Source organism: Buteo buteo, chromosome 10 (genome assembly GCF_964188355.1).
Source record: "Buteo buteo chromosome 10, bButBut1.hap1.1, whole genome shotgun sequence".
Classification (NCBI taxonomy): Eukaryota; Metazoa; Chordata; class Aves; order Accipitriformes; family Accipitridae; genus Buteo; species Buteo buteo.
In genome coordinates, this window is record NC_134180.1 from 5,121,275 (window position 1) to 5,133,393 (window position 12,119).

The window sequence follows — 12,119 nt, forward strand, 5'->3', positions numbered from 1 at the left end:
CTCCCCCCTGCCCTCGTGGTTGGGCTCTGCAGGAGGCACAATGGCCCCCAAACCCTTAAATTAAATCATTTAAGCACGGCTGAAGAACGTGATTTCAACCCAGATCCATCCCAAAGCCTGGGGCTGAGCCAAGGGTGCAGGGACGCTGCCGGGCCAGTGGCAGAGGGGCTCTCCCCCCACTCCGGGTACTGTCCCCTCGCAGTGGCATGGGCAGGCAGCAGCGGCAGACAGACGGGGGGGCTGAGCCGTGGTGGCACTTTGTGTGCTCCCACCCGTGCGCCGAGCTACCGCCTCGCTCTGCTCCGGCGCGGGAGCGGCTGCAGCCAGGGAGGGGGACACCAGTGGCCGGGTGGGGGGCGGAGGGGTGCGGGGGGGCAGAGGGAGCCGAGCCGCTTGCCGCGCTCCAGTGCTGCTGTCTGACATGATTTTGCTGATGGCGATTGGGAACGGGTTCGCTGCTCTCGCCGGTCGGATTCGCTCCTTCCTCCCCGGCTTTCCTCCCTCCTCTCCACTGCTCTCCGCATGGATGGGCACGCAGACGGGACGCGGGGCGACATCTCGCCTCGGTCTTTACGGGTTCTGCTTCCAAGCAGGGCTTCTGCAAGCACAGCCCTGGATGGCTCCTGAAATCCCACCGCAGCGCACATCTCGACCAGCCCCGGTTGGGAGCAGCCCCCGTGCCGGCGGCGTGCGCGGCACGAGGCCGCTGCCCGTCCCCAGAGGTCACGGGCGCTGTCCGAAGGAGGTCAACCTCATTAGCCCCATTTCACAGATGGGGAAACTGAGACCGGGAGAAATGTGGTGACTCTTTGGGGCATGCAGGGTCCGGCCCCAACGAACTCGCCCCTCCCAAAAGGCGGTCGCCGGCTCGCCCAGAGCGGCCCTGATTGCCGCTACTGGGACGGTCGTGGCCGAATCGTGCCGGAGTGAGAGCGACAAAACTCCCCGAGCGCCTCGGCGCAACCCAAAAGTATGAGGTTACATAAGCGGCACCACACCTGCCGTGAGCAACACCGGACCCACGCACCCGCTCCCTGCCACCGTCTCCTTAACCCTTTGTGTGCGGTGCCCAACCTCCAACACCGACAGACGTTGGCGCGGCCCGGGGAGAGTCCTGGGGGAAAAGGAGATGCTGCGGGGCCACCCGAGCAGGAATGGCCCGTGGGGCAGCAGGTGCTGGGTGCTGCAGGTTTGGGACTCAGCCCCATGGTTTTGGGGCCACAGGGGTGGAGGTGGAGAGGTTAGCCCAGAGTAGGACCTCCTTTGGTCTTGACCAGGTCCTCACTCTGCGGACTGGGCCAGATTTAAATTGGGGTCCTGGTCCTGGCAAAGCCAGAAACGAGGTGGAGCCACTTCACTGCTGGTGGCAGTCGAGCTTCTGGGGTAATATTTGCTCCCAAGAGAGGAGTGGCCTCCCCTCTCCTTACCAGCACCGTTTCGGATGAGGCAGCACTAGAGATCACCCAACCTCCCCTAAAAACCATCTCCCCTTCCACGTGCTGTGATGCGGAGCTCGGTGCCGCTCCGCTCACAGACGATGGGCACAGAGACACTGACCCTGGCCCTGACCGGCGCCGTTCCCAGCAATGGGGAAGCAGCGGGGCCGGAGGGGCCAGAGCTGCTGTCTGGTGCCTGGGTGCTGCCAGAACCAGGCTTAGTGTCGGGAAGCTGCGCCCGCCTGGGCGATGCCGGAGGACATGTCCAGCCAAGCCGGATCCAGCCCATCGCAGGTGGTACCAGCAGCCCCAGGGATTGGCAGTGTAGGGAGGAGACGGCCACCGGGAATGGATAAGAAGCAAAAACTCTGCCACCTTGCCACCGTCCAGCCTTTCTCCTTCCCCTCCTCCCTGGTCCAGCCTCACCGCCGACTCTTCGTGGTCAGGGCCAGGACAGATGCTGGGGCGCTGCCAGCCCGTGGCCACATTGAAGTGGCAACCAGGGGCACAGCTCTGCTGGCCTGGAGGCGAACAGGAATTTGGGATGACACCACTGCACCTTAATCACTGTTTGCTCTCGCTCGCGCCCCACCCAGCAAGAGGGGAACCTCTCCGCCCGCCCAGCCAGCATCACCCCGTCCTGCACCCGCAGCCCTTCACCCGGCCTCGGAGACCACCGAGCCCCCCGCTGAGGCAACGCCAGGCTGCCCCGCGCTCACCGAGCCCCGGCACAGCCGGCTGGCAGAGCCGGTCAGCGTGGTGGCTCTGCCACAGGCTCCCCGCCGTGGGCACTGCCAGGTCGCATCGCCTTGCTGTGACTCAGTTTCCCATCGGGAACAGATGACCTGCCCGACGGAGAGCGGGTCATGGGGTGAACCAGCTGATGGGGGCCACAGCACAGGTGCCCCCAAAACTTGTCCTCGGGTGCTGGCGTGGGGAAATGCCCCGTGGCGGCCCCCAGCCCCACAGCTAGGTGGGGGTCCTATCTCCCAGTGGCAGGCTGAGGGGGTGGGTGCGGGCAGCGGGAACAGGGTGGCTTGGTGGGCGAGCCGTGGCGCTTGCAACCACCAAGTCTTAATGTGGCCTCCCCGGCTGCGGGGTTAATGCCACAGAGAACCCCCCGCTCAGGGACACGGGTCCCCTGCTTTGTCCTCTCCATGGCATCGGTGTCACCCTTCCTCCCAGCCCCATTGCCGAAGCACTCCAGCGGTGCAGGACGAGGGTCCCCGCGCTGCGCCGGATGGGACCTGTACCCTCAGACCACGAGGACAAGATGTGGCTTTGCCACCTGCGCCAACCACCGGCAGCCATCCGGATCTGGCATGGTGCTGGGCACGTGGCCCTGCCGAAGCGGCGTGAGTCACAGCCCCACGGCGCTCGTTATGCAAAGGCTGGCGCGGGCCGTGATGTGGGGCCGTGACGCGGGGCCGTGGTGTGGGGCCGTGGTGCAGGGTGGGTGCCGCTTGGGCACACCGGGGTGGGTGGCAGGTGCAAAGCAGAGAGGGGAGAAGGGGGAAACTGAGGCAGCAGTGGGGTGCGCCTCCAAGTCCCGCAGCCCCTGTGGGGCTGTCCCTGTCCCCACCCGGGGCCAGGGGCTGCGTGGGGACTGGGGGGGGCAGTTGGGCCGGGTGTAACTGGAGCCCCCAGGCTGGCCTGACCCGCTCACGTAACGCCCGCCTGGCGCTTATGCAATAGCTACTGCCGTGCGGCTGTAAGGGACATCCAACGCCACGGCAATTACCCGGCCCTTAATCAGCGGCAACGCAGGATAACGAGGCTAATTGGAGCCGTGGCTGGCAGAGCTGCCGGTGGGCCGGGGAAGGGGCATTCGGTCTCACCCCACACCCCAAGGGGGGCCCCAAGCAATTAGTGGCTGCTGAGCCTTCATTAGGGGCTGGGGGGGGTGGGGGGGTGGCTGGGCTGGACCCCGCTGGACCCCAGGCAGTGGCTGTGGGTGCCCGTGGGGTGGGACGGAGCATCGCCTCGCTGCTTGGCTGGAGCACGGCGTCCCCATCCCCATCCCCATCCCCATCTCCATCCCCGTCCCCATCCCCATCCCCGCATGCCCGCGGCGCAGCGATGCTCAAAGTAGGTCAGTGGGCCGAGGTGCCGAGCAACCGCAGGCGGCCGCAGCATCCGCCCCGGGGGGGGTTTGCTCCGGGGGAGCATGGCCTCTGCCCCCAGCCGCCCTCACCCTCCGCCAAGTCCATTGCCCTGATCGCCCCACTGGGCTCCAGGGTCCCCAGGGAGAGGGCAAATCCAGCTTCTCCCAGGACCGGGCTGCAGAGCCCTGGCACACCTCCTTGCACAAATGATGCCCCAATAACAGCACCCGAAGGAGGGTCCTGGCCCCCCTCCATGCTACCCCCTCCCTCCCTGCTGCCCCGGGGGGCTCAGCCCGGAGCCGTGGGGGCTCAAAGGGGCTCCCTGGGCAGCTCCCCCCGGCACTTGCCCCCGGCTCGGGCAGCACTGCCTCTGCTCAGCACGGGCACGGGCACCACACGGCGCTGCCGAATCTCCAGCGTAATAATTAGGAGATAAACAGGAAAGAGGAAAGGGGCAGATTTCATATTCCGCCCCGATCCCCCTGAGACAGATAAAAGCGGAGTGGGGGGACGCGAGGGGGCTTTTTTCCCACTTGTTTCTGCTGAATCAAACATTTTTCCTCCTGCTTAGATTTCCCTGCTCCCCCCGTCCTCCCCGCTCCCGCCTTAATGAGGTTTTGCTGTAAAAGTCTCCGAGCCTCCACCGTGGCCTTGAGTTAATCTCCAGGCGCCTTCAAAGCCGAGTTGTTCCTGCCCCCCCCCCAGTTCCTCCCCTTCGCCTCCATCTTTTTGAACTTCCCAGCCACAAAATTGCCAAGTTTCATGTGATGCCGCTTCTCCCGTGCCTGGTGGCGAGCAAGGGGGGACCCGAGGCAGACAGGGGCACATGGGGGTTGGGGGACACGGTCCCTGGGGCTGAGGCAGGGTGGTGGGATGGGGACTCCCTGTGGGTGTCCCTCCAGGTGGAAAAGCAGCCTGCCTTTGGGGAGAGTTTCCAAACTGGGGTGAAAAGGAGATATTTTGGGATTTCTTTTTTGCCCCCAATCTTGAGTATTGTGGAAATATTGCAGAAAAATAGCCCTTGGCTCAGCCGAGATGATGGCCAGACCCCTCTTTGCCACTGACAGTGATGGCATTGGGGACTGGTGACACCAGAGCATCACCCCGGGGTACAGGCAGAGGACCTGGGGTGCAGGCAGCTGCCCGGCAGGTCTGCAGGGGCTGAGCTGGGAGCAAAGCAACCACGCGGGTGCTGGGAGCATCCCCCCGCCAGGGCTCAACTAGGGACGGCTGCGGGACCCTGGGGCCAGGGCTGGTGGCAGAAGGACAGCGCTGGCCGAGGGCCCCATCCTGGCTGCCCACTCGGGGCTCTGCCGCAGGAACCGGGCTGCTTCCCAGGGAAGAGCCTTGGATGCTGCTGCAGCCACATTTGCAGCCTTGCAGAGCCCCGGCCCACTCCAGACCCTTGATGACATCCCTGCTGCCAGGACAGCACCTGACAAGCTGGGTGCAAGGTGCTCCTCAAGCACCCATCCATCCCTGGGGGGCTTCTGGGCATCCTCACCCTCCCTATCGCTCAGCCCTGCCCACAGCTGGTCCAAAACCCTGGGGAGGGGAGAAGCAGGAGCCCAGAGCACTGGAGTTGCTCGAGCATGGGGTGCTGCACCCACCCACCCACCCGCGCTCGAGCCATCGGCTGCCTCTCGGCTTCCTCCTCTGCCGGCTGGTGCCCCCGGCTGCCCGCTGCACCCGTACCTGGGCGTCCCGCTCCAGAGCCGATCTGGAGGCTTTAGCGCGAGTTAATCCCAGCAATCCCTTAATTCCAGGGACCAAAATAGGAAAGATCAGTAGGTCAGTGGGAAAAGCTCTTGGCCAAAGTTAACATGTTAATGCGGAGAGAGGGCGAGAGAAAGAGCAGGGGAGAAGAAAGCACTTGGGATCTGCTCTGGCTTCACCCCCTGCCCGGGCTCAGGTCACCCTGCATCCCAGCGGGGAGCCATTTTGGGGATGCCAAGCACCGATGGGCCAGAGAGTCTCAGCACCTCCCAGTCTGCCGTGGTTTGGGGAGCGAAGGAGGTTTTTCCCCTCTCACCCGAACAACCCAACCGCAGCACTCGCGTCCCCGAGACGATTTCACTGCGGTTTAAATCCCGGCTTCCAGAGGCGAAAGGTTGCGTATTAGCACGCTGCACCGCTGAGCGTCTCTAATTAGGGCTTGGCAGGCTCCCGCCTCGGCCCCGTAAGCACCTTTTTGGCTGCCGCTCTGGAAAAAGCCGTGCCGGAGGACTTAGCTTTTAATACAGCCAAAGCCCAGGTGAGCCACTCACCGCTGCCCGCTCCCCCTGCCCAGCACCAAACGGACTGGTCCCAGTCCCAGCTACAGCCCCATGGGACTTCATCGGGTGGCCTCAGGCAAGACCCCCAGTCCTGTGGTGCTGGTGCCGGTGCCGCTGTATCCCGATGGGGACCAGCCTGGGGCCTTTCCCTGCATCCCCAGCTGCCTTGCCCCGAGCTGGGTGCTTTTGGGCAATAATATCGCTATGGGAGCGGTTTCCTTAAATCCATCTCTGTTACCGCAAGCAGCTTAGTACCAGAAACTCTCTTCCTCTCTGTTCTTTTAATGCGATCCCAGCTTAGCAAAGCCCCGGGCTTAGCCACTGCCCCTGCAGTGCAAGTGAGGAGAGGAGAATTAAATAATATGAAAGCAGAAAACAAAGGGCTCTGCTTGATTTAAGCAGCTGGGAGGGGGTCATGGTGGCCCAGCCCTGCCCAGGGGGAGCCACTGGGGTTACCTGCAGAGGGGGATGCTTGGACAGATGATACAGGGTGCAGCCCCTCCGGAATGCCTCATTTTTATGGGTCAGTGGGTCAGGGATGCTCTGATGCTATAGCCATTGCTCCTGCTAGCAGGGACCCGAGGGAGCCCAGCTCAGAGATATGCTCAACCTAAAGGTACCCTGAACACCTCACTGTGCTTTTTGGTGGCAAATATTCCCATTTTCCAGAGTTTTCCAATCTCGGGCTCTGCCAGAACCAGCAAGGAGCTTTGGGGAACTCAGTGCCCTTTGCGGAGGCAGCATCACACCGAGAAATGGGTCTTCCCCACCTTTCCCACCCCACCCACCATGCCAGTGCCCAGGATGGTGCTTCCTGGCTGCTGGGCAGACCCCGCTCCCCGTGCCGTGCCGATGGGCTCTGGGTTATTGCTCATCCGCTGGGTTCTGGCTGGCTGGGCTGGCTCCCATCGCTGGAACCACAGCTCACCTTGGACTCCGCTCCTGGCACGGCCCTGGGTTGCTGGGGAGACAGGCTTGTTTATTTACCATCAGGGCTGCGATAAGGAGTGTGAAAGGGGAGGTGAAGCACATGGTGTCCAATGTGCCTGACCCACTTTCCACAAGCCCGGCGTCGCTCACCCTTGGCTATTGGATTGCAGCGGCAGAGGCGCAGGGAGCGCGGCTGAGAACGCCCAGCTGCTCACCAGAGCTGCTGTGCTGCGATGGTTTGGGGTGTCCTTGCTCCTGAACCCCATTTTCTCCAGGCTGGATGGGAATAGAGGAAAAGCATCCCCAGGGCTCCATGGATGCATCACGGCTAGATGCTGAGACACCACGACGGGGACAAAAACTGGTGTGAAAGCTCACTGTGGCGGGCTCCTCGCGCCCGCCCTCGGCCACGGTCCCCGCTGCAGCGTGTCCCCCGCCGGTGCTGGCACAGTGGCCCAGATCTGCCATTCCGCATGGCTTCCCTGGCTCTCCCTGGGGCCGGGTGCCGGCAGGCAGGGCGCTCGCTCGGCGCCTCGCGCGGCCGCCCACTAATCCGACATGACTCTTCCATTAGAGACGAAATGCCGGCAAAGAGCTTTTCGGTGTAGGAATTAACTCCTTCTCCCACCCTGGAGCTCTCTGACCTGGAGTGCTGGCTCTGTCTCTGTCACCCGCATGGCCTGGGGTCTGTGGGATGGGAGGGTGACCCCCATCGTCACCCCCAGCCTGCCGATGGGCTCCCTGTGGGATCTGGCTAAGCCCTTGCATGTGCATCCCCCATCCTCCTCCTCTAAGGATGCAGGATGAGAGCAGAGAGCCGGCATTGCGGTGCTGCAGGGTGCCAGAGTGGGGCTCCACGGGCCCCGGGCAGCAGGAGGGGTCCCAGCCTGGCTGTCCCTGGCCCCAGCTGCACCGCCAGCCGCTTCCCTTATTGATCTCCTCTGCTGCTGTTAATTATCGGCTCCAATTTAGACTGATCAGAGCCACAGCTCCCTGCAAAGGGCTTGTCTCGCTTTTGCCCATCCTCCCCACAGGGTGCTGGGGCTGCTGGGGAGCGGATGGAACCCAAAAGGGGATCCTGGGGAGCCGGGGGCAGGTGGGGGAACCTGGGACATGTCAGGGACCGACGGTGAGGGGATGAGCCCTGGCCAGGAGCCAGCATGGACCCCAGCATCCTGCCAGAGAGAGGAGGCAAAGCTGATCCTACCAGGTGCTGGCCCCTGGGGTGCTGAGCCAGGGGAGGGCACCCATGCCTGGCCTCCTCCTGCCTCTCTGTTTGACGGAGAAAACAACGGGTGAATGTGTCCCTTGGCTGCCCCTTCCAGCACCGTGCTCGGGGCTGGGGTCTGTCCCTTGGTGGAGGTCAGGATCTGACCCATATCCCATTCTCCTGTCTGTGGCCCTGGAGGGTGGCCATGACTCCCTGCAAAATGTCCAGAGGGACAGCTCATCCCCAGAGTGCAGTGGGGAAAATGAGGCACAGAGCGAGGTGGGGATGTGCACGATGCCGGGGTCTGCCTGAGCAGAGACGGGTTTTCTGGGGCATCATCTGAGCCACACGGGTGCTTGAGCCCCATCCAGGCTGCAGCATCCCTGTCCCTGCCATGGGACCTGGGGGGTCTGCTGCCCACCGGGGCTCCACTTAAGGGAGCTTCAGAGGCAGTCAGCCCCGCCAGAAGCCCCCCAAAGCCACAGAAAAACAGGCAGGGAGCTGCTCGGGAAGTTCTCCGGATGAGGGAGCTGGAGGAGAGGGGGCTGCGCTAGAGCAGCGTGTTCTTGCTGTCACCTCCCCCATTGCTGCCATGTCATGGGCTGGCTGCGAGGTCTGGGGATCTTGTGCCCACCCGGGCTGACTCAATTTGGATCAGGATCCCACGTAATGCCGGCTGCGAGCACGCCGGCTTGCAGCAGGGATGCACAGATGGAGAGCTGACCTGGATCCCGGCGGCCGTCACCTCCCATGCCACCTTGCCATGGGGGACAGCCCTGCAATGGCCAGGGAGGACAGGACTGGGGACGGCTGCTGTCCCCATGTCTCACAGTGACCCCAGGACAGCCCAGCCCGGGGGGAGCACTCCAGGCCTCCCACACGGTACTTTGGGACCCAGGGTGGGGGGCATCCACCGAAGGCAGTTTGGAAGGTTGTGTCAGAGACCCCCAGTCCCACACCCAGGGTCTCTCATTCCGCCCCGGAGCAGAGGGATGCCCAGAAGGACATGTCTGCTCCTCCCACCACAGACAGGACCGAAACACCCCCAGATTATTTTTGTAGGACTCTTTGGCTGTAAATTATGGTATCATCACCCTTTATCCACATCTGATGGCTCGGACCTTGCGGCAGGGTGAGGATGTGGTGGCAGTGGAGGAAACCCTCCCCGAAATCCCAGCGCAGAGCCACCCATGAAATATTCAGGCCGTTCAGTGCAATTCCCGCCTTGCCGTCAAAAGCACCATGAATATTGCAGGCAGGCATTAAAGTTTCACGGCTGCCATGCTTCAGCGCAGCCCTGCGGACATCGTTACCACAGGAAGCCCATCCACTGGGATGCATCACACCTTCATCAGGCTCCAGCAACCTGTTTTCCTCTGGTTTACCCCCAAAATACATGGTGGTGATGGGCTGGGTCCCTGAAGGGCTCCAAGAGCAAACTGACTCGAAGCTCCCCACCGTGTCGCTGAGATGGAGCAACACAGCTCAAGGCAGGGCCGCAGGAGGATGCAAGGTCCTGCAGGACTGGGGACAAGCCGAGGTCGTGGCCACCCCACCCCAAAGCTTGGCCATGCTCCCCACTGCTCCAATGGCAGCGTGGTCTCACTCCTCTGCAGCCCCGAGCAATGCCCGCCCCAGGTGTGGGAGACGTCTGCAGCTCCCTGAGCATCTTGGAGGGTTTCATACTCCATGTCATGAGCTTTCCAGGTCAGCCCCCACCAGAAGGGACTGTTGCCTTCTCCTCTGCCTGCTCTCATAACTCGGCTCTTCCCGTGTTTATATAACAGCGACATCTCCCACGGACTGGGGAAAAAATTGGCTGGGGAGAAATAATGAGGATAATTCAAGTCATTTGGGAAGATGAGGTTTGCGAGGTGCCCAGCATCTTCCACCTTTTACATGTTGTCTCTAATCATCCGCAATCTCGGATGGCCATTGATGGAGCTTGTTGCTGTGGCGACGGATGAATAGCCCTGGGATTGTACCATGCCAAAAAGGTGCCGTCCTTCCATCAAAACAACAACAACAACAAAAATATCATTTTGTTCAGGAAATTAAGCAGTTTGCAGCCGAATAGCAGTGTCTGAAAGGGCTCCCGCGTCCGTTCTTTCCTCCTGGCTTCCGCGGCTGCGTTCGGTTTGTCAGGAACATGCCCAGCACCCTGGAGAGTCTTTTGTGTGCACCGGACAAGGAGAAGGTGGTAATTGCAAGGGGGTTTCTAACCCACTGAGCCTATTAAAAGGTTTTATGCCCCCCCTACACCTCTCTTCTTCCCCAGATGTGTGTCATGCAGGCAGAGAGCGTGGGGCGCTGCGGCCAGGGGCTGGCGCAGCACTGGGTTAATGTGTTAGCTGTGCAAGATTGGACCAGAGCAGGGGCTGGGCGCTGGGGGAGAGGGAGATGGCAATGGCCGTGGACAGGGCAGGGTGTCGGGACTCAGGTCCTGCTCCTCCCCTGGGGAAGGGGTGATGCTCAGCAGTGAGAGCCAGCACGGGGCTCCTGAGCTGTGGGAGGAGGGTGGCTGGCTGGGTGAGGAGCACAGGGCTCCTGCCATTGTTGGCCTCCGTGGTTTTCTGTTTAAACTCCTTCCTAGGCTATATGACCTGAGCCCAGACACTGTCCTTCCTTCCCCACCACTCTGGGAACATCTCCTGGGGCGGTTGCTGGAGATGCTGCTCTCGAGCTGTGCTGCTGGACAGCGGGTAGCACAGCCCCCAGGGACGAGGCTGGGATGGGGGTGATTTGGGGTCTGCTCAACCAGGGATTGATCCTGGCTTTGGGTTTGCCTCTGGGGGTGGAGGCATCTGATCCTTCCAATGCTGGAAACCACATGCAAAGCTCCTGCCACATCTCAAGGCCCATGCTGTGGGTATTGTCCATGTGTAATCCACATTATCGCACTGGGCCACGGCACATGCTTTGAGATGGGGGTCTGGTCCCTACTGGCATCTTCGGTGCTCCCAAATGCTGCCCGCCAGCAATGGGATGTAAATAGTGTAATTCAGAGCTGCGTGACTCCGTCGCTCATCCTGCAAGAGCATAAGAAACCAAATATCCGTAGGGCAAGTATCCAGCTGGCAGCTTGGGAGAGCCCTGGGGTGCAACAGGGTTGGACCCAGCCTCTGCATGTTGGGGCAGCAGGGAGGAGGAGGGAGAAGGAGAGATGGGCATGTGGGGAGAAAACATTTTACAGAGGACCCTGAGGATGAGAAACGAGCCAAGTTCCTGTGGCTTTGGCTCCTCTTCGGGCAAGAGCCCCAGGCAGTGCTTTGCCAGCCGTCCCCAGAGCCCTCCACCTTCCCTGGGCTCAGCGAGAGCCAGATGGAGGCACATCTTGGCTGCACAGAAAAACGAGGCAGTGAAGCGGGCTGGGGAGATTAACTCCGCAGGGAAAACAAGCTCAGCAGACGCTGGCAAGCTGAGGACGCCTGTGCGGCTGCGTGTGTGTGTTTGCATGCACATGCATGTGCTACAAGCATACACGGGCACGCATGTGCAGACGTTAAGTACTTGCGTGCATGCAGATGTGTGTGTGCGGCCGAGCTGACAAACCAGTGTCTGGCCTCAGAGGGGCAGGCAGAGTATTGGAAATGTGTCCTCATCCTTTAATTGTGCTGCTTTGATAACAGTGATAATTGGCTAGAAATCGATACTGTTTTGCTCCTGTTTCTCCCATCCTGTCTCACCCAGCTCTCCCCTCCCCAGACACCTTGCTCCCTTTAGTGGAGTAACATTTAAATGCTCTGCCATAGTCATTAGATAACCCAGGCAGAGAAGATGCTTAGGAGAGGGCTGATGCAGCCAGGCAGTGGGCAGGGATGGAGGCAGCTTCCCTCTCCGCTGCCACCACCCAAGGGCAGATGGAGACGATGCTCCAGCAGCATGTCATGGTGCCATTGGAGTGACAGCGGTGGGTGACCACAGCGGTTCTGGGGACCAGGGGAGAGCAGAGCATGGAAGGGACAAACCCAGGCTACATTGGCCAGGAGATCCCTCCGGCTTTGGCTCTGAAAATTGTGCCAGAGCATCACGGGAAAATGTGTATTAATAGCCCTGCTCTGCTCTCCATGCCCCACCGCTCTCGCCTCATGCCCTTGTCTCCCCAACAAGGTGTCCCGGCTCCTGCCGTGCTGCCCCAGCCCCAGATAGGATTTCAGAGCCT